The sequence below is a fragment of the Leguminivora glycinivorella genome, chromosome Z (assembly GCF_023078275.1).
Source record: "Leguminivora glycinivorella isolate SPB_JAAS2020 chromosome Z, LegGlyc_1.1, whole genome shotgun sequence".
NCBI classification, from domain to species: Eukaryota; Metazoa; Arthropoda; class Insecta; order Lepidoptera; family Tortricidae; genus Leguminivora; species Leguminivora glycinivorella.
Genome location: NC_062998.1, coordinates 8,753,105 through 8,776,947, shown reverse-complemented (window position 1 = coordinate 8,776,947; position 23,843 = coordinate 8,753,105). Strand labels below are relative to the sequence as shown.

The 23,843-nt window shown below is 37.8% G+C and overlaps 1 protein-coding gene across 1 annotated transcript in view; it reads left to right on the top strand.

Annotated features, from left to right (window-relative positions):
* Positions 1 to 22,157, top strand: part of LOC125240841 (zinc finger protein 12-like) — a 34,732-nt gene extending 12,575 nt beyond the window's left edge. Inside the window, exon 4 of the mRNA XM_048148980.1 lies at positions 22,064 to 22,157. The gene's annotated coding sequence lies outside the window, so the exon portion shown is untranslated. The remainder of the gene's footprint in view (positions 1 to 22,063) is intronic.
* The last annotated feature ends 1,686 nt before the right edge of the window (positions 22,158 to 23,843 follow it).

Genomic DNA, 23,843 nt, shown 5'->3' with positions numbered 1-23,843 from the left:
AATAATAGGGTACTAAAATTGGGTAGGTACTTTTCAATACGTAAAAAAAGCTTTGTTACATACTAAAAAGTACCCAATTTCAGTACGCTCGTTTTTGACAGGACCCCCATCAGAAAATATTGAATGGCATTGAGAAACATCTGCAATTTGTTCTATAGAAATTAAACCCTTTTCAAATAAATTCATGTCAGGCGACTTTAAAGAAGCGGCTGAAGCGGGGAATATACGAATCATAGGTACTCGTATATTTGAATAACATACAAATTCGTTGTTTAGGCCAAAAATGCACATCATTTTCAATTTATTCAACATTACTTATCAGGGATTACATAAAGTGTCAATATTAGGTATCGCTCCATAGTCCACAGGTACCTATCCCAGAATCTCCAGTCCAAACTAAAATTTTACTTCACCGTCAACGCATTAGGAATGACGACACTGTGCGTATAAAATTATTGCCCAAATGATAATAACATCTTTAACGCCCTCAATATTTACTCCAACCGTAAATCGACGTAGTTAATGGCAGTATCAGAACTTGATGTTTAACCTTTGCTTTAAAATAAATCAATAGAAGACAATTACACCGTATTGATTATAGCAGAGACAACCGAAGTTTCTTTAGAAATGATATGTCATGTATATTATGGAGTTATTTAACCTATGTAAGTCAAATACTAGTTCAAATTACGACCTTCACTTATCGAATCATTATTAGAAATGGTATATTTTGTTACCTTTTGGGTCAGAGGGCATGCCAAAACAGTCTTAGAACATCGTCCCCTGATTTAAAATTTTTGAAAACACAAGTACAGAGTGTGAGAAAAAGGTACATTTCTCCAAATTATTCCTATGTCAATCGATTCCAGATCTCATACAATCAGCAAAAAACATCTAATAGGAAAAGCGACCAATCGAGGGAAACTTTTCTTTTACAATACCTATATGTATTTTCGATCGACGTCTTTCCTGTCCAGTATCAATATAACCGAACAAGCCACAATGTCATTAGGTATAGTTGGTTGGGTTGGTTGAGTGCAGTAGTTGTGTGTACTGCAGCATTTGTAGAGTAAGCGTCAGAGAAAAGACGACCTTGGAAACTCGGGGGTTCCTTTTCTCTGCAGCTTACTGTACGTTTGCTAGTAAAATACTATGTAGCAGTGTCAAAGTGCTACGAGTATTGCGGCACAAAGGTATAGAGGCTTAGGCAAACGCCATCTTTGTAGTACAATGAGCTTTAATAACGAATAGTTCTAGATTACGTGAGTTTTTTTGCGACTCTGAAAATAGAACGACCGTTTGACTTTGACGATATTAGTGGTTGTATTTTGTTGAGCCAAGAATTGTTATTAATGTAGTAAATCAAACAAGAGCGGAAAAATAACGGTGTGTGCGGCTTTCCGTGGTTATTATTGATCTATACAATTACAATATACATTAGTTACTTAATCATTAAACCATATCACAGAGTTCATTGCAGATTTTTTTTACTATGAATTGTCAATAAAACAAACTGATTTCAGAAAACTTAATGAGATCAAGATTAAAATCTGTCGAGCTACTCGAGCTCACGGTGTATATTTTCATTTCATCAAAGCAAGCAGCTCATTAAATGTATATTGCGTTTCCCTCCCACTTATTCCGGTCACGTGGATATTCTTACCCTTGGGACTAAAGTGAGATTTTGTTTTCTATTTTTTTATTTTAGGGACTTTATGGTACTTTCATTAAGGTCTAGCAAATAAATTTCGGACAACCCCTAATCTGGCTTAATTTGAGAATATCTCAAAGACACGATTTCGACAAACAAAGGTTAATATGGTGCCAAAATATATTTTTTAAGAGTCCTCTTCATGGTTGTTCTATTGGGTACTTGCAGAATAAATGCGGTGAATTTATATAATTAAAAAAAACGCATTTTTGAGTAACGTTCCGGATTGCCGTAAATTTTTGATACAAGCAGGATGAGAGAAATAGATAAAAAAAATTAGGCATAGGCCAATGTCTAATAGACATTCATGGTGTTTGAACAGTGCCTAAACCAGATCGATATACACAGTGTATGATAGTTAAATTCGACATCAAAGTCGGAGTTAGCGTAAGCGCCATGCCATATTCTCTAAATGGTCGCCATGCACATATCATGAACTTTATTTTTTTAAAATAACAGTGGCTAGACTATGTCTAGATATTCTGCTTTGTGGATCATGTGTCGTTGAGGTTCGCACTGTACAATTTTTTTTCGCAATTGTGTCGTCTTGTACGCACTTTGTGAATTTTCTAGTAGCATTTGTCCGAAATCGTAATTGGTACTCGGGAGGATTAAGTCAATGCTGTCTAAACCACATGCTTTACGTCGAGTTTCTAGGACAAAATGCGTACCTTATTATATGCCTTATTAAGCCCATGTCTTGTTATAAGAAAAAAATATAATAGCAAATAAATACGGCTACTCAAAGTTGTCTCCATATTTAACGATACAGTCTTTATCTGCGCGATTGGTAATCGATTCAATTTATTTCAATCACTCAGTGGAAATAGGGAAATTTTGTTTGCAATTCTCTGAATTTGAAAGTTAGTGATACTGTTTGCTTCGTGCACGTGCAGAGGCGCCGTTACAGTCGTAGAACGATGTGAACAAAAATTGCCTGCTGATTATTCCATCGGTCCCAAGGTTGGATTTAAAAAGTGGACCGGTTAAAAACTTATCTTATAAGTTTAGGGGCCCTCGTTTATGGCATTATATTGGCACAATCCATATGGTACGAGCAGGCACTCGCGCGGTTTAAATTCTACCCAACGTCTGTCGCATACGCCCGCGTCAGAGCATTTTCACTTTATATCCGATTTCGGATATAGGAAGGATGTCAATGGCAGATTATGTCAAAACATCCGTGTAGAATATCGGTGTTTAATCCTTAGATCCGATAATGTGATAATGCATTAAGTCAGCGACACTCATTTGACAATTTTTTTTTTGGTAACAGCTTTCTGTGCACACGCGCGGCGTTGCGGACGCCCGTATAGAAAGTTAAGTGACGGAAAAACTTAAAAAAGAAGTAAAACTTGGTATTGTTTTGATCCTAGTCCTAGTGAGAGTTAGAAATGAAATTAAAAATGAAACAAGTGAGCGAGTTGATGTTTCAAAGAAACCAGTAAAATGAATTACACAGTGTAAGGGGGAGGGGGGGGGGGGTCATACTAAATGTGACAAGCCCTGTTAAAGGGATACAAAAAAAGCGTGACATAGGGGGGGGGAGGGGTCCAAAAACCTGAAATTTGGTGTGACGTAATATGTGGATGATCCCATAAAACTCTCCCATTATGGCCTTCAAGTCAACTCAGTGAGAGTTTAGTAGGTAGGTATGTATGTTTTTGACTTGAAGGCCGTTGGGAGAGTTTTATTATACTGGTTACTTTGAAACATCAACTCGCTCACTTGTTCTAATGACATCCCAGGTGGTGCACCTAACATTTCTAACTAAGTAATTGAATTTCTGAATGACTTTCAACGGTACACGAGATTCAACCGTGAATCACTGAAGGATGAACAAAAAGGTATTGCAATAAAGTAAAGTTTAAATTTAAAGAATTATTTGTGGTTGATGTGATATTATTTTCTGGAATTAAAGTCAGTGTGTCGAGGTGCATGCGATATTTGCTACCGATACTGACATTATTAGTGCAGTTCAATAGAAGTGGCAAATTATGTATAGTCCTACTAGTCAAATCAGCTTCTTTTTTAAGAACTGTCAAAACGATTTGCTAATATGGAATTACTATGAAATACTGAGGAGTGACGTCACGGTCAATTCATTTACTTTATATCGTTCTCTTTGACTTATTAAATGGAAATCATCTTTAAACATGACTGCTGTTCGTATTTTTCTTCTAATTATGTGGTGCTTTTTTCGTGCACTGCATAAAATATTTTAGTTAAGTATAGGAAACTAACCTATTGGAACCCTAGGCCACTCTACAACCGTGTCAAAATGACAAGCAGTAAGAGATTTCCTAAAATCTGATGTATAACATCACTCACTATGACATGGTTCTACAGTGGCCTAGGGTTCCAATAGGCTACTAGACTCTTATCGAATTTGGCACAAGAAATGATTGTTTCCTGTAGTATTTGGTATAAGAAACCAATTTATATAGATTTTGGGTATTAAAAGTGTATGGTGGCTACGTATTTTCGATTAAAAATGTGTGTAATATTTTTTTAACTTTGGCCACCGAAAACGCTGTCAGACGTGTAGTGACGTCATAGAACCTAACTTAACTTAATGTCGAGTCAATGACTGACATGATAAACTTTATGCCTCATAACTTAAATGTCAGAAAATTTTGAGTTCAATTCGATTTACGTCATGCGCAGACAATCTACTATAGATTAACATGGCTAATAATGTTTTTGCCTAATTAAGTTAAAGTAAACTTTATAAATGTTTTTTGTAGTTTTCAAGTCGTAATAAAATATGGTAGTATTTTTTTCGGTTAATTGGACAGTAATAAATATTATAAAATAGACTTTAAAAAAGGGTCAAGTAGCCTATTGATTGACTGTACAGTCCGCAATAACATTACACAAAAAGAAGGCCGCTGAAATATCTGATACTGATGATACATGACACAATCAGTGTGTTAGATATTTATGCAGCCTTCTTGTTGTATTGGGTGTACCGGAAAGTTGTGTCGGTTTTGGTACATAGAAATTTTTCTCTATATACTATACGTTAAAAGTAGGTTTAGGTTTAAAGACATTTATTCCCATTTAAGATATACATCACTTCCATGAGAACATTGTTGTTACATAAATACATCATGCATTTAACTAGGTTATTGTCACCGTAATTGTTAAGTAGGTAGGTAGACAACACATACCTGCATTAAGACAAGAAAAAAATACTTATGATAAACAATAATTTTCAATAACATGCAAAAAATAATACCAATACAAGTACTAATTAGCAATTTTTTGACATTTAGAATTTGTTCTAGAAGTTTCTAGACTAGTATTTATACAATTTGACATTTTATTGAATTAATTCAATGTAGTTTTAAAACAATATTGTTCATTGCACACATAAATTGCTCTGATATTTAAAACAAGATGATAATTTTACATTGTTAACTATTTAAAAGCCTATTTAAATAGATTGATTGATTTTACAGTCTTCGTTTTTTTGCTTATTATGACTAATAGTTATTTGTTTTACAAGGGGGCAAAGCTGTAGTTCAAACGTACGTGTCAATATTGATGCCCGAGCAAGCGAAAGACTCCAAATATTGAACCGCGAGCGTAGCGAGTGGTCCAGAAAGTGGAATCCTGAGCATTGTGAGGGCTTCCAGGCCCGAAGGTTAAACAAACTTTGCCCCCGAGTGAAGCACAAAATTTTTCACCACACCAACACGAACAAAATACTAACTACAAAACATCACATCAAATCAAATCCATCAATTTATTCAATGTTTTTTATGATTTATAATCATTATTTATAGATAAATTCTACCAGCCAGCTTAAGACATCAAGTTAAAATCTATATGAAACTACTTTGCACTCCTGTGGATGAAATGCAATTTTGCTATCGGTTCTCGAATAGCAAAGTAAGCTATTCGAGAACCGATAGCAGTATCAGTTAGCATAAGTTACCAGTTGGTGTGGTGAAAATAATATTATTCTGACTTTCAGTTTTAATAGTTTGCTACAACATATTCAGCGAGCCCCTCTTTGAATTCCTTAAGTGAGTTCACATTTTTAATTTCAGGCGGTATTTTATTGTACAGGAGCGCACCTTCAAAAGTTACTGTTTTTTTACCATAATTAGTGCGTATTTTAGGCAAGGCAAGGAAACTAGCGCGGCGTGGTCGAATGCAGAGGTTGGGAACATTTTTCCGTTTAGTAAATTGTAAGGTTGTGTGAATGTCCTTATTTATTGTTTTTCTAATGAAAATACAAGTGTTGTATATGTATAGTTGCTTGATGTTCATCAATTGTGTTTCCGAGTAAATTTGAGCTGTTGGCGTTAAGTAATGATAATTGAAAAGCGATTTGATAATTTTATTTTGCAAAACCTGTAGTTCGTTTATTTTTGTTTTAACGGCACTACCCCAAAGCTCAACAAGGTACAAGAGGTGCGGTTTTACAAGAGCGTTGTATAAAGTGAGACGTAGTGATTTTGGAATACATTTAGTAATGTTGCGAAGAGAACCTCGAAGTGATGCCAATTTACTTTTTATATGGTTGATGTGGGTGTCCCAAGTTAATTTGGAGTCAATATGTAATCCGAGATATTTTTCATGCGATTTTTGTTGTAAAGGGATATTATAGAGGTTCATGTGGAGGTATAGGTTTGTTTTTAGCTTTAAATATAACATAACTTGTTTTTGAAATATTAATCGTTAAAAGATTATATTGGAACCAGTTGTGGAGAATTTGCAGATCTTTTTGAGCTTGTATTGAATAATAATGCGTCATAATTTCTGGGTTACGGACTATAAATACACGTATTGCGCAATAATTTGTCATTCACTTCTGAGTAGCCGCAGTGTCAAAATGAGTGCCAACGATAAAGTTAATTTGAGGCATTGTATACTTTATGAGTTCCAGAAGGGAAATAACGCTGCTACAGCCTGTAAAAATTTGTGTAGTGTTTTTGGACTCGAGTGTGTATCTGAACGTACATGTCAAAGATGGTTTGAGAAATTCAGAAAAGGCGATTTAAGTATTAACGATGAACCTCGTTCTGGAAGACCATCCTTAATTGATGACGACGTTTTGGAAGCGATTCTACAAGAAGATCCATTTCTTACAACATCAGCAATCGGTTCAAGACTAGGCGTAGTTCAGCAAACTGTTTCGGGCCATATTCATCGTTTAGGATATGTACAAAAATATTCCCAGTGGGCACAAAAACCGACAGAACTTTCCGGTACACGCAATACTAAAGATGTTATTGCCGGTGATTGAAGGTGAACATTTTTGTTAGAGCTTCAATTTATTTAATAGGTATCTTTACGAAGGTGGGTTTTATATAATCATCAATAATTATCTTGGATTTTTTAATACTTGGAATCCCTATAAATAATAATTTGAGTGTATAAACCTTTAATAGGATTATATTTTGCTGTCTGAGAAGTTCGATTAAACATTTCATAAAAGTGAATTTAATTATTATTTATCAAGCATAAACGTCTGCAAAACGATTCTTAGAATAACTATTTAATTTAGAAGTATAAAAATAGTGTATGTTGGGAATCGGATACGATTTTCCGGTTCTCGTGACCAATAAGGTAATTTATTTAATGTGATAATACAGTGTTACTGGCGAGTTCCCAATATGATGGATTTCCAGTAGTCAAAGATGTGTAATACTTTTACTTTAGACGTAAAAAAGTAGACCCCCTTGCATACAAATTTGTTTGCAAGGGGGTCTACTTTTCTCTGCTGCTGACTGTACACCACTGGGTTAGCGATCCATGGAGTGAGTTCTAGTCTCACTATGACAGCCATTTTTCCCATTTCAATCCCATATTTTAACACATACCTACCTACATAATATTTGTAATTTATATTATTTCCATAGCAAATAATGGACGGTGTCAATGCGACAGGGTTCTAGAGTGGCCTAGGATTTTAATTGGTTGACTGTACTTGGGGAAAACCTAAACGGCAGCCCGCTATGAACTCACTCGTGTGAACCTTTCTTTGTCTGGCCTTATATCCCCTCATAAGTATTTGAAATCAAGTATCCGAAATGTAATAATTTTTTTGCAAAAGTTTCATTTTTGGCACAAGATTTTATCGCCGACTGTACCTTTCTTTCAACAGTAATCTTCTGCTCTCCGAGACGTTTCAAAAACCCCTTATTCGATGGGGATACGACGTTTCATGACAGAGTTCCTATGACCACCTTTCTGCTCCATCATCAGATCAGCTCCATGATACCATAATATTGCATTGTCACGTGATTTACATATGTGTGCAAAATTTCAGCTCAATCGGAAACCGGGAAGTGGGTCAAATTTAGCTTCTACGTTTTGACGCACATCATCATCATCGACATCATATCAGCCCTTTATCGCCCACTGCTGAGCATAGGCCTCTCTTCTAGTACGCCCCTTTTCCCGGTCCTGGGCTAGTGTCATCCAGTTGTGACCCGCTATTTTCCGCACACTAATATACTAACAAGGCAAGTTGAATAAAAGCTTGTAAAAACGTGTTATTATATTTATTCTATATTAAGATTTTAGCTAATAACATCTGGGAGACGGAGCTTTGCTCGAAAATCCTATAATTAAGTGAAACAAAATAGCATGTTTTCCTAGATATAAGACCTTGCTAGATCATGTTTCCATCCCCAAATACCATCATAGAGCAAATTTTATCGATATCATTAGAACCGGTTCCAAGATTTAAATATAAATAAATGTAGGCACATACACTTAAAAGAAGAAATGCTCGATTATAGGCATAAAGATACAAGATAGTTATAGATTACGTCTTATGTTGTCTTTTGTGGAGGACATAATGGTTAAATTCGAAATCTTGCATGTCATCGTGGAAACGCCTAGTTCTTATTTAGACTAGATTTCGCGACATTATCAAGGAGCTGATACAAAAGTCGTGCAAGTCGCAAAGTCATAATCATAACAACTCAAGTATAACAAACTTTGTTGCCTTGTTTCGGCTCGATACCTATTTGGGTCATTTGTGGGTCATAGGAGAGATGGGGAGTTACTGGAATTGCCAACTAGGACCATTACGTAATGCAAGTTTGTGAATTTCAATGTGGATTGACATTTTGATGTAATTTTCGTGGTCACTTGGGAAATTGGTCGGGTATTGTTTTTTGAGGGAAAATGTTATGAATTTGTCCTTTTTTTTGTTCGGGAAGTTTGTTTTTGTATGTCCGTATGTTATTACAATTTTAGTTCAAAGTATGATCAGATTCCATGATTGAATAGGTTTTTTAGATCCATCTTAATTTAACATTTATCTAAAAATTGGTATAAAATCATTAATCTTCAATAGGATAAGGCCTATTGTGAGTTAACTGCAACAAAAACTTAATGTTTTTTGACTACCTCCTTCTATAACATTATCGCAAGGTAATGAGCCCACAGAGCCTCAAATTGGAGAGTAGGAGTTGGAGGGTTTCGACGACCGGTCTGGCTCAGTCGGTAGAGTGACATTGCCTGCTTAGCCGCTGTCCTCGGTTCGAATCCCGGTAAGGGCATTTATTAGTGTGATGAGCACAGATATTTGTTCCTGAGTCATGGATGTTTCCTATGTACATATATAAGTATGTATATCGTCGCTTAGCAACCCATAGTACAAGCTTTGCTTAGTTTGGGGCTAAGTTGATATGTGTAAGGTGTCCCCAATATTTATTTATTTATTTTAGATAAGTACCTACTTTCAATGTCCTTTTTCCGACTTGTAAAACAATACTTTGAAATGTTCTTAAAAATATGCAAGATCCCTAAAGTACTCATGGTTTTAAGTGCTTTGCCATCAGGCCATCAGCTTGAGAAATTCACTAACGTAGACAACTTACTTTCTCTGTAATAATAATAGGCCTTTGCATCTATAACAGATGATTCAAGCAGCATCCTTGCGACACTTACGTTCGTGGCTGTATAGCCCAATTCGAGAGAGGATCCTTCGTCCGCACACATGGCAGGTGTATGCTCCCCCAGATGGGCGGGGGTTAGAGGCCTGCTCGTGACGCCTCATGCGTTTATCATTCAAGGAGGAGAACCAGGCGTTGTCGTGCTTGGATTGACCGTCATGGACAACACGGCACCACGTGGGTCGGTCTTCGGCCAGCCGCTGCCACTGGTTGCATGGAATATCAAATGTGACCATGTCACGCTTCACGCAATCTTTAAAACGCAGCATTAGCCGTCCGACCGGTCTCTTTGCATCTGCAACCTCTCCCAGTAGGATTTGACGTGGTAAACGAGTCTGCTCCATTCGATACACATGCCCGAGCCACCTCAGTCGCCTCTTCTTTAGTATGGCTGTGATACTAGGAAGCTGTGCCTCGGCTAGAACAGACTCGTTTGTCACGCGATCCTTCCATGTGATGCCCAGTATGCTCCGCACACTCTGCACACTTTCTCTGTATCTCTCATAGTTATAGGTAGAAAGATACCTATAATTATTTTGTGAAATCACGGTCGGGGGCTCAAAACTGAAAGTTACAAGTTACGAGAAATGGGCCTGGCTTTGTGGTTATGTTTCTGCCTGTGAACCCAATAGTCCCGGGTTCATATTTAAGCCGGCATTTATTTATTAATCCAGGGGCCTATTGAATAAGAATTTACAAGTCATATTACAAGCGGTAGTCCCCATCCAATTCCTTTTATAAGAAAGAGAGTTCCACTTGTAATACAAAGTTGTAAATTGTTATGCAATAGGCCCCTGTTTGTTTTTCACCTATATACTTACCTACATATGTAATATCTAATTTGTTCAAGATGTAGGTAGATCTACAACTTTCATCGTCTGGGTATCGAATTATCGTGTAGGTACTTACTGAAGAGCTCTCTAGCCTATGAATCTTCTCCAATCGCTGACTTAGACCATAAAACCAGTGCCCAATAAATTGAATTTCGATTCGTAAAAAAATCTTGTCAGGACAATGCGAACGAACTTACGCTGAAATCGGAATTATAGCAAACCGTTGTCATTCAGTGTTCGTGTCTTTTGATCGTACTTATCCATTATAAGTATAGGCGCAGGCGACATACACAGTGGCCATCAAATATATCAAACACACCGCTGTTGTCAAGCTGTTAGCATGTTCCGCGGCAACTCCGATGTATGGCGACTGTTTGATAACTAAAAAGTATCATTATTCAAGTATTCTTTTATTTCTTGTGATTTTTCGTGCTCCTAGCCCAGGATTTGAATGTAATGGTTTTTATACAAATCTGGTATTGACCTTTGCTCTCATTCATGTTAAATAATGCAACTGTTATAATTTTACAAACCTCTAGTATCTGCGGACTCTGAGATAGGTACTCTAATATTCTAAAGCGACCTTACTCTTCATATTGCCTCGTCTGACCTTTGAATTTTTCACTGTCAAAGACTTTGTATAGGCCAATAGTGAAATTTTGCTGAAAACTTTGCACATTCTTCATTTCAGTTATTTTTAGACATTTTATTTTCTTCATTCATCATGTACAGTCGGCATCAGATACATTAGAGCAGGCAAGATGCCACAGAGAACCTCCTATAGAGTGGCAGTCTTGTATATTTGGTTCGCGATACGAGTCACCAGTGTTTGGGGTGCGAGGTGCGGGCGGGGAATGTGTTAAGCGCGCTGTGATTGGCCGTTTCAAGGACGGCGGGCAGTCGCGCCAGATGAAAAGGGACAGAAGTATGACTGTCCCTCTACTGACGCGTAAGTGGCCAATGTAAGTTGACCTATGCCGGCTCTGAATAAATTATAAATATGACTTATTTGTGGAATGTAATGCCGTCTGTTTTTAAATTTGAGCTTCTTGTTACCTTTCCACACCATTTCACACTACAGGTGGACATCTTTAAGGCATCAAAATACCCTTTTCCAATTTTTTTGTGCGAAAAACACGCGCTTCTTTCGGGTCTGTTACTTGGTCGATACTGATCGGGCACGGCGAGCGCCCGCGCTTATATCAGTGCAAATACTAGGAAGGCTGGCGACCGCGAGTCGTCTTGCTTGTTGGTCTGTGCGTCACTCGCTCGCGGTCGCGCGTTACGGCCTAGCCACGACAATGGTCTAAGGCGTCTTGCGGCAGCGGCAAGCGGTAAGTCACAAAAACAAAAACTGGCCAAGAGCGTGTCGGGCCACGCTCAGTGTAGGGTTCCGTAGTTTTCCGTATTTTTCTCAAAAACTACTGAACCTATCAAGTTCAAAACAATTTTCCTGGAAAGTCTTTATAAAGTTCTACTTTTGTGATTTTTTTCATAATTTTTAAACATATGGTTCAAAAGTTAGAGGGGGGGGACGCACTTTTTTTTCCTTTAGGAGCGATTATTTCCGAAAATATTAATATTACCAAAAAACGATCTTAGTAACCCCTTATTCATTTTTAAATACCTATTCAACGATATATCACACGTTGGGGTTGGAATGAAAAAAAAAATCAGCCGCCACTTTACATGTAGGGGGGGTACCCTAATAAAACATTTTTTTCCATTTTTTATTTTTGCACTTTGTTGGCTTGATTGATATACATATTGGTACCAAATTTCAGCTTTCTAGCGCTAACGGTTACTGAGATTATCCGCGGACGGACGGACGGACGGACGGACAGACAGACATGGCGAAACTATAAGGGTTCCTAGTTGACTACGGAACCCTAAAAACGCAGCGCGCGCGAGGCATGCCACGACCTTGCCGCTGTTCGAAATCGCGCGCGGGTTTTTACGAGCCTACCCGCGGGAGCGGCGCGCGGGGCGGCGCGCGACTCAAACAACTGTAGCGCGCCGCGCGGGCACCGCCACGACATTACAGCGGCGCGACCGGCCTAGGCGGCTAAATGGGGCTAGCGATTCCGCGCGAAACAAAATATTTTGTTTTTATTATGAGCGTCTTGAACCCGAAACCTTTATTTAATGAAAATTGAATTGTACTTTCGCGTATGTAGTATGTAATAATGTTTTCAAACATATTTTTGTATAGTATTTATTCGTATTTACTGTTAATTTTTTTCTAAGTGTTTATTTATATTAAGTATCATTTAACTAGCCATAAAATAAATTCCATGTACTTAGTCATCACACATATTCTCTTGTACAAAACGTAATTGACTAAAGCATTCTATGCACTTTAGAGTCATATTCGACAGTAAAAAACATGTTTTTAAATATGAAAACGTTCTGGCTGCTCCTAGGCCCTGCCGCCGCTTCTAAAAGTACGTGGCATGGCTAGCGCCCGCGCGCGTTTCCCGCGCAGCCCAGCCGCCCCGCTCGCCGCCTTAGACCATTGTCGTGGCTAGGCCGTTAAGTACCTACCCGCTAGCAGTTGCCTCGAGGAAACAAGTGCCCGAGAGGCGCCAAGCGGCCGCCTGTGTACTGTGTAGTCACGTCACGTAGTACGTACCTACTATTCTGAGTTTTACAAAGTAACTTATTAGTATTAGTTAAATTGAGCGTAGGTATTTTTCGTTTTGCAGGCAAGTGAAGGATCTGTTACGTTAGTATCTTATTAATAATATTTGGTAACATGCCTCACCAAAGGGTTAAAGTACTTAGTGTGTGTTTCGATGTTTGTGAACACTTTGCTTGCTTCGATATATCTGATGGTCACTGCACTCGGATTCAGTTACCTATTTATACATTATAATATATCCGTTTTAGTTTTATTTCAATGGTTTCCATGAACATTAGGGGACTTTACGCTTCTACTGGTAAAGTTTTAAAAGCAATGCGAGAAATTCTACCGTAATAACAGTGAAACTTGAACAATTATAGGTGAAATGTGTCAATAACAATTAAAGCAAAATGAGGGACTACTGCGACCGTTGAAGTTAGCAAATTGCAGGCTAACATTACAGTGTTACTATATAAATTAAGATTGAGGGTCTACCGTGACCATCGAAGTTTCCAACTTTCCTTGCAACTCTAATTTCGTCGTATTTAGAGTTCATATTGAACTCATATTGAACTCATATTATGCTCAATATCTGGGCAACCGAGCTTCGCTCGGTTCTGTTTCGTATCCTTGACATGTGTCGCCATCTAGTTCAAAAATGAATAGTACCCACATCGAGCGAAAGAATTCTCAGCCTTAACAACACAACTACTCCACACGAGATGGCGCGCATTTCGCCACAAAAACTCAAATAGTGTATTTTTCTATTCGTTTTAGCCTTGACCTGTGTCGCCATCTAGTGTTTGCAATAAATAGTACTTATATCGACCGAAAGAATTCTGTCTTAACAGTACAACTACTGCACACGAGATGGCGCGCGAAGAAAAACGCATGAAAACTCGAAAATTCGCGTTTTCCGGGACCTAAGGATAAGTTAGACCGATTTTTCACCCCCAAAAACCCCCACATAAAAAAATTCTGCGAAATCGTTAGAGCGGTTTCCGAGATCGTCAGTGTAAATAAATATATATATAAATAAATAAATAAATAAATAAATATACAAGAATTGCTCGTTTAAAAGTATAAGATTCTTAAGGGTACGTGAAATAAACGAAACTGTTATTAAAATTAAAAAATAAAACAATTTTATTTCGGATAAAAAATCCATAGCTATTAGTAACATATACATGCTTATTCCTTAACTCGCCATCTGCTGTCCGTCTGTCTGTATGTATGTCCTAACATATGTCAAAAATAAAAAAAATAGATAAACATTCTATCAAAATAGTATTTTATGCAACAGGAGTTTAAAGGAGGTCAAAAAAGACGAGTGGCGTGGGTAACAATTTGAGGCGAAGCCGAAAATTGTTATTAAGGCGCCACGAGTATTTTTTGACTCAGTTAAACACCGTTGCATACAATACTTTTTCTACGACCATGCACTTACTTTTGAATAGTTTTCTAGAAAAACTTTCGTGAAATTCGAACTGTTTCCTATGTATTTTGACTTGCAAATCTGCAATGTTTCTGCACTCACCCTGTCGCTCGCACTCCCCCGCGCCGCCGCCCGCCCCCGGCCGGCGCCCCGCGGCCCGCTATATCCCTTAACGGCTACCTAACAATGCTGTAAGAGCTATATCGTATGCGTGGGTGCGCGGGGCGCCGGCCGGGGGCGGGCATCTTTTATGTAGGGTTTTAACGATCTATGCACGACACGGTAAATGACGAATAACAACACGGGAGTAGAAAAAATCAATAACATGTATTCAGTAAGTAGGCCACAGGGGTACTTTTACAAGTCAACATTACAATAAATAATACGGATCCAATAAAAAGCTACTTTAAATAAAAAATTAAACATGGTGAAAAAAAAAATACAGACTGATACAAAAAATAAGAACAACTAAAATAACTTTAGAGTTCTAAAAGACTCTAGGATATCACAACTAAAGATAATAAATACACTTAATCAAATTTTTTTAGAGATGTATTATGGTCTCCAAGAGTCAGAAAGAACTAAATAAACAAGGACCGAACAAAGTGCCTCAATGTACCTTACTCAAAATTAAAGTCACAAGTAGATATAGTATAATATAGCCCCTATGGTACTAATATACATTCTGTGCTATTAGTTGAAACAGACCGGTCTTCACAAACAGCACCCATTCCCGAGTATGGCGCAAATCTCATCCATCGCCTCTCTCAACCTTCATTCGGGAAAGTGGCGACCCGACTATTATCTTATTATCTCTGAAACAATTTAGGTAACTTTTAATGTATGATTGTAACCCTACTTTTTGTGAGCATGTGTGATGAATATTCACAGTCGCTCTACAATACTGATGGAGAAAATACAATACACGTTTTAATATCAATATGCGCTTGATTGATATCGGCATCATAATTAAGAGCGCTAAAATGACAAAGGTTATTATGCGACTTCACTCAAAGGTGTCAACTCCCACACTAATTAAGTGTGCAATTTATATGTGTTCGAGGTAAATTGATTATTGTGTATTAATTACCGCTTGTTGTCGATTACATGGGAATAATTTTGTTACTTTCGTCCAATTATTGTAAATTAATTAGGTGGCGCTGGTGGGAACTATTTACTACGCAACGTGAACGAAGTTTTACCTCTTGATCACATTATTTAAATAATATGTAGTGCTATGGACAGGCAAAACTTATTAGAACGCGGTAGGCCCTCGGGTGGCAGCTTGCACAGAGCGGCAGTTGATCCGAGATAGCAGATATAATTGTAATCAAATTGGTATTTTTGGTAATTGTAACCAGAAACTTGTAATCAATGATGAGTTAATTAAACACGAAAATGCAAATATTTCCAAATGAATATTTCATTAAAAACAGATTTTCCCAAAGCTTGCCAAACGAACCTACGTCACCAGAGGATACCGCGAACACGGAAGATATAAAACCGCGATATATTTTCTCTTTAAAAAAATGCCGGTCATTCTCGAACCAGTACTCGACCGTTCGCGTTAAGCCCCAGGGCAGGTGGCCTAGTAAATTTTAATGGGATATTTTAATAGTCCGTCCAGGGTGCGTAGCCGAATGGCACAAATGCTCACGAAACGCTCACGAAACGAAACGCTCGTAGATATCTATCTCTATAGCGTTTCGTTTTCGTTTCGCGTCGGAAAATTGCCATTCGGCTACGGCACCAGGAAGGGTCACGTTGCAGATAATCGTTCTACGAGTAGCTTAAGACAAGCGCGTGCCTCGAACCGCCGGTGGCCGCAGATTTATCACGCCTATTAATTCTCGGCCCCTACGACCTAACCTCGCTTATTCATCCTTGACTTTGACGGGCACCTGATGGATCGGAATATCTGACACGACTTGCTTGGTTGACAAGGAAGTATGCAAATTGGCCACGAAAAGTCAGTTCCTCGCCTTGGAATATTGCAGCAAATAATAGTTATTTGTTTTACAAGGGGGCAAAGTAGTGCCACCGAGTGAAACACAAAATTTTTCACCACACCAACACGAACAAAATACTAACTATAAAACATCAAATTATAATAAAGACAGCTTAAGACATCAAGTTAAAAATTGTATGAAATTATTTTGCACTCTTTTGGATAAAATGCAATTTTGCTATCTGTTTTCGAATAGCAAAGTAAGCCTTTAACAGTTAGTGTGGTGAATAATTGTTTCTGGCTTTGCACTGGTTAAAACTCAATAAATTATACATGTGAGCGTTTTCAGCAATCATTCTACCTATGTATTGACAGGTGAAAACCGCTTGAAAGTCTGCTAAACGATTTTTAAATTAACAGCGAAAATACATAAAAATAGAGATGCGACAGGAGGTTTTGTTTTAAGTAACAATCAGTCTGGCTCTGTCGCGGCCACAGAACACCCCACTAGAAGCCTAATTCAAGCGATATTGTTCGAGACGCAAATCACCAATCCTTGCGGGGTGAGGCGGGCGCGCACGGTGCTGCCATTGGTCGTTTCAAATAATGGCGCGCCTTTACGATTAGGCAGGGATGGGAATGGGACATGTCTATTATAGACAATGGTACCGGTACCAGTACTGTGGTGAATTTGTTTTGCAACAAATTATAATATTATAATTAAATTATAATAAGGCCTAGTTACCCTTCGGGTTGGAAGGTCAGATGGCAGTCGCTTTCATAAAACTAGTGCCTACGCCAAATCTTGGGATTAGTTTCCAAAGCGGACCCCAGGCTCCCATGAGCCGTAGCGAATGCCGATGCCGGGATAACGCAAGGAGGATGATGATTGTGATAGCACCTCAATAAAAATCATTCTAGTAACTAATAACTAAACTGTGCATTTTTACTTACGTTTACTAAGTTAAATTACCAACTAAATATTCTAAACTAATCAATCAACTAAATAACACTACAGACTCTACAGATTCTAGATAATTATTCACAATTACAAATCTGCTTTCTTTTATATTTCATAAAATGGTAGCACATGGTATGAACGGTAGTACGAAGTTCCCGCAACAGACATAAACTAACATGGCCCCATCCCTAGTCGTTTACGTGAAAGGGATAGCATATCGCATTGTTAACTAGGCAAAAAGGGATGGACGCGCCTCGGCGCCGCTCAGTACAACCATACTGACCAGTATAAATGAACTCCGCGGATAATAAACAATATTCAACAAAATAAATAATTTGACTTATTTAACTGTGGAATGGTATTCCATCTTTTTTATATGTAGAAGTGTTAGAAGACTTGCCATACCACTTTATGCTGCAAGAGACCATTGTTTGCAACCAAATTTGATTATTTAAGATTTTTTCCCGAGCGGACACGAACACTGTTAGCGGGTCGTATACTTGGGCGCTACTGATCGGTGTCGCACGCGTTCAAACTTTTATAAACCTTATTTGTCGTATGCTTGGTGACCGCGAGTCGCCCTGTAAGGGCCGTCTTGTTGTATTGGTCTGTGGTCGCGGCAATACACTAGAGCGATAGAGATAGATTGCATTTCTATGGCGTTTGGCCTCGCAGAAATGCCATTCGGGGCCTCATTTTGAAACATAAATAGCATATGGTGAAAAACTTAAGAAAGTCACCTGTTGTATGTGTGAGTGACATGTTCGAATAGAGAACACATATTTAAAACTAGTAACACAAACAAAACAAACGCCTATTCGAACACGTCACTCAAACATACAACGGGTGACTTTCTTAAGTTTTCACCTATACGGACGCCGAGGACGAAGGGCCGGGAAAGCCCAAAGCCTTGATCAGTTCACACCGCCCGGAACTTAATTCTACGCAGTACAGACCCAATAGCGATTAAAATCCTATTAATCTAATATCCCGGGATCTGACAACGAATTGGTGCAATTAAATGTAAATGACTGTGTAGGCGGGTTATTAACTTAATAGGCATTACTCCGATGTTTTATAATCCTTAAAGTAGACTATAGGTAATTAGGTATGCCTTGCCTGCCATTTTTAAAATTAATCTTCAGTTAGAAATAAGATTCTTATAATACACCGTGTTTTTTTTTGTTTTCCCTTAAATTCGACACGCAGTTAGGTTCATCATCAGCAACCATCCTGTATATAGCTTATCGTTAAATTCGATTTTTTTTCCTTTCCATACATAATAAATGATTTCATTAGTGTGAGAGGACCTTAATCATAACATTAATGTCAATCGGACGGCAGGACGGCACATGTCAAAACAAATACATAAGGAAGTGGTAAGGGATGCCACACACGTGTTCAGTAATTAAATTTATTTTTTTAATAATTCGATAACTGTAAGAGTTAGGACGCTAGTTTCTTAGAGAAATTAATTGTATTTGACCTAAAGAACCTTCCCTTAAGGGTAACGGAAATCAATAAAAACACTGTGTATAAGATACGGCATATACCTGTCCACCATCGCCATCTAGAGGTTTTCTTAGATTATTATGGAATAACCTATTAAACAGCACTCAACTAAGTTTCAGGAGACCTTGGTGACAATTTGACGCCGAACTGCACCAGCAATTGTGTGACTGATTGCCTCGACGACTTAGTTCTCAAACATTTGACATAATCTTTAATAATCCACTTTATACACTTCCCGTAAGGTGACGGGTAAGAATTTCACAACTCTCCCGTGGGTGCCGAAGTCAACTTGTGACAATGGGCTGGCATCCGTTCAATGTAATACCACAATTTTGTTTGCTTTTAACCAAATTACCTACCTATTGGTAGCTTTTCTTGACTTCGTGTTAAATGGCAATCTGATTACACCTATTCCGTCGTTCTAGCGCTAGTCATTTTAAAAATTTGATAATTGAGACTGACGTCACTTGAAAATTAACGCTTTAAAAACACTTTCGTAAAATTTGAGCCACATTATCATTTCCTCGCTTATCATTTTTCCCTTCAATAGGCCCGCCCACCAAAATTAATTTTCGCAGACTTAATGTATATGAAACTCAGAGGTAGTATTTGTAATGCAAATAAGCCGTTTATTATGCTTCAAGGGAAAAATATCGCGGTTACGAATCTTAAACGAGACTGCGGAATAACTTTTTAAGAGTTCCAGGAATATTACACTTTAAGTTCTCGCGCTTTGTACACATATTTAAAGTCACACACAGGTCGAACGCGATTAATTAACATTATTTTTAAACGTTGGGAAAAAAGGTAAAAATAATGTTAATTAATCGCGTTCGACCTGTGTGTGACTTTAAATATGTCCAGGAATATTGTTTGAAGCGTGGAGCATACAATAACAGGAGCAGCATTCATTCATACGCCGGATTTTAGTGCGGGTATGACTTATATAGCTAAAAATAGGTAAAAATCTATATTTAAAAGCACGGTTCTGATCACGCTCGTGCATATTATATGTAGGTTCGGAGTTTAGCCATCGCGAGCACTATAGATTAAGCAAACGCATCGACTTACCGTGCCTAACGAACTTAGTCGAAGATATATACCTACTATTTCAGAATAGCTATTTAAAAATAAATAAAGTTATTAACACAAAAAAAAACCGGCCAAGAGCGTGTCTGGCCACGCTCAGTGTAGGGTTCCGTAGTTTTCCGTATTTTTCTCAAAAACTACTGAACCTATCAAGTTCAAAACAATTTTCCTAGAAAGTCTTTATAAAGTTCTACTTTTGTGATTTTTTTCATATTTTTTAAACTTTTTTCCTTTAGGAGCGATTATTTCCGAAAATAGTAATATTATCAAAAAAACGATCTTTGTAAACCCTTATGCATTTTTAAATACCTATCCAACAATATATCACACGTTGGGGTTGGAATGAAAAAAAAAATGTCAGCCCCCACTTTACAGTAATGTAGGGGGGGTACCCTAATAAAACATTTTTTCCACTTTTTTTTTTGCACTTTGTCGGCGTGACTGATATACATATTGGTACCAAATTTCAGCTCTCTAGTGCTAACGGTCACTGAGATTATCCGCGGACAGACGGACGGACGGACGGACGGACAGACAGACATGGCGAAACTATAAGGGTTCCTAGTTGACTACGGAACCCTAAAAACATTCCCGCTCTCGAAAACCCAGCGGCATATGCTTATTTCGTCTTCTTGTGTACCACAATTTATGTACAGAAATGTCTGCCAAATTTCACTCAGAAGTGCAAAAGATTGTTCACTCATGCAAAAAAGATCTGTGACAAACACAAAAAGACACTTGTACGTTAAATTAAAAACAGAATCTCATTTTGATGCACATACCTATGTACTTTGCAAATCGTATGTTTGCGTACAACTTTTTAAATAGGGTTTACTAAAATGCTACTTCATTAATCATTACTGTATCACACTGTATGCTTTGACATAATCTAACTATCCTCGTTGATAGATGTCAAAAAATAACTGGTAACTTCATTGCAAAATACGGAACCCTAAAAAGTATTTTTAAGAAAAAAAATGTTATTTTTTATTTTAAGTGCCAGTTTTACGAATAACATTTACTTTATGTGAAAATATATCCAATAAAAAAAAAAAAAATACAAAATTAAATTTTTTTTGGCGAAATTCGCTTGACGTTATGACGTTTTTAACATTTTATCTTTATTTTGCCCTCCGAAATGCGTAGTTAAAATATTTCGGTTCCCTCATGTTACACTGGTCAATAAAAAAAATGAGTTTCTTTGCTTAATGCTTAAATTCTAATTGAAAATCTTTTGAATTTCTGTCTCTAGCTTTTAAGTTTGTTTTGTCAGATCTATAATTTTTATTTTCTCTCTCTTCTCCTAGGATAATCTTACTATTTAGGGCAATAATGGACGGTTTCACGATAATACTCATGACAACATGATAAAAAAGTTGTTTTTCTACTCCCGTACTGTTATTCGTGAGTTACAAGGTCGTGCATAGAACTTTAAAACCCTACATAAAAGATGTCAGGACAAGTCTATCTAGTCTATACCCTGAAAACATTTAGTAGCAGTAGCACGATATAGCTGTTACAGTTCAGTAAATACATTGCTACCAACTTAACAAACCAATTCGCAGAGTCGAGACTCCTTCGTTTTCTGCTGCGTTCATTGGCGACGCGTCGAATCGCATTCAAATGTATGAGAACTCGATTCAACTCGGCTCGATTCGTCTTAGTGGCCAGGCTTCAAAGAACCATACCATAGACAGTTTTATTTTCATGTTTGCACTCAAACTGCATATTCAAAATGGTAGGCGGTCCACTAGATAACTAAGATGACTGAAAGTAGGTATTTGTTGATTTATAATTTTCTTTCAAAATAAGTGCTTGGTCGTAGAAAAAGTATTGTATGCAACGGTGTTTAACTGAGTCAAAAAATGCTCGTGGCGTCTTTATTAACAATTTTCGGCTTCGCCTCAAATTGTTACCCACGCCACTCACCTTTTTTGGCCTCTTTTAACCACCAGTTGCATAAAATACTACTTATTAAGTGACTCGAAAAGTATCGATAAAGAAACATTTGAGTGGTTGTCAACAGGTAAGTTGCTGTATCAATATCCAAGACACGGGGTGGAGACACAACTCGATATCTCAAGCAGTCAATGTCAGCAATAAGTGGAGCGATTACGTGAAGTCGTATCCTCAACGCATCCACTTTCGAGTAGACGAAGGGGGGAAGACGGTCAGTTTAAACACTGGTAATGTGCGCTAGATCGGTGGTGTGCTCCATGGGTTGAGGAAGGGGTACCTCAGCAATTCCCGTCAACTTTGTACAAAAATTAAGGGAAAAGTTAAATTTGTTTTTATTAATTCCTATTTTGTTACCAAGATTTTGTTGATGAATTGAGATTTTATTAAGTTTTATTTCGTCATTAAGGTTCTCTAGTATCTATATTTTCTTAATTATAACAATTATCCTGTATATATCTTACGAAAGTCGAAGTATATTACTAAATGTTGGTAACAAAATAGGATCAATTAAAATTTGCTGACGTGGCATTGTACAAAGTTGACGGGAATTGCTGACCTAAGTGTAAGGGCTGAGTGCTCGCTCATATTGGGCAGGGCGTGCGGCGTGTATATCAAACAATTGAAGCTTATACTATACAAGTGTCCGTGTGTGTCTACAAGTGTCGACGCTGCACGCCCCACCGAACGCTTCGCTTCGAGCGTTCATACAGACCTTACACTAAGGGGAGGTTAAAGCGTGTTTGATCTTTGTATTTGTACCCAGTCTAAGCACACCTCGTACAACGGTGATCAAAAATAGGAAACGCTTGTATAGTTTTAACTATAAAACTCCCGTGAGACTCATACATATTTAAAAATATTTTAAGCGGGTTACTCACGTATTAAGTCGATATAGCGTTCGAAATGTTTCGGTCCAATTTCCATTTCGACATGTAAAGGCGGAGTCGCTACTCTTGAGAAAGGTCCTCGAAATTGGACCGAAACATGTCGAACGCTATATCGACTTAATACGTGAGTAACACGCTTAAAATATTTTTAAATAACGCTTGTATAGTGTAAGCGAACGCGTACCATGCTTGCATGAGTGAGATTCAGACAGGTCTACCGGTCGCGTTATTGATAGGCGGTAACTGTGAGGTAACCGAGAGCGGGTGGACGGTACTTTCAGCGGGAAGTAGGGAGTGGCCATATGTTAATAAGTTAATATACACACAGGTACTGTAATCTAAGCTAGTTTGCTGACAGGGGACGTCATGGCAAAACGTTCGCGATCCTACGTCGTCCAAGTGGTTTCGCACAACTTGCACTCTCGCGCGCGAGTCAATACCTACTCCAAGTCGCGGTAGATGTATGGGCATTTTCAGAATTTGGGTCCCCCAAATTAGCGTAAGTCGTTAACAAAAATTAACTCGCTGTCAGTTTTGTGACGACAACTAAGCATAAAAAATGTCTACTTTTTCACATTTTGGTTGTACATAGATTATCGCTTAAAGTTTATGTAACTAACACGAAAACAATATTTTTATTGAAATTTCATGCTTAATTATCGTACAAAACTGACAGTGAGTTAATTTTTCTGCTAATTGGGGGGTCCCAAATTCTGAAAATGCCCGAAAAACGCGCGCGCGAAAACGCATGCTATGCTAGCCCGACTAATGTAAAGACATTCCGAAGTGAGTAATTGTAATGGGTACAACATCTCCGCATTTTTTCGCTAAGAGAAAGCGATAGCCCCACGTAATACCCTATGCCTTCCCAGGCACAGTTATGCTGACGATATGGAATTGTAGACGATTTAAAAAGTTAATTAAATAAGATTGTGGGTAAAGCAGACATCAGCCCTTTAT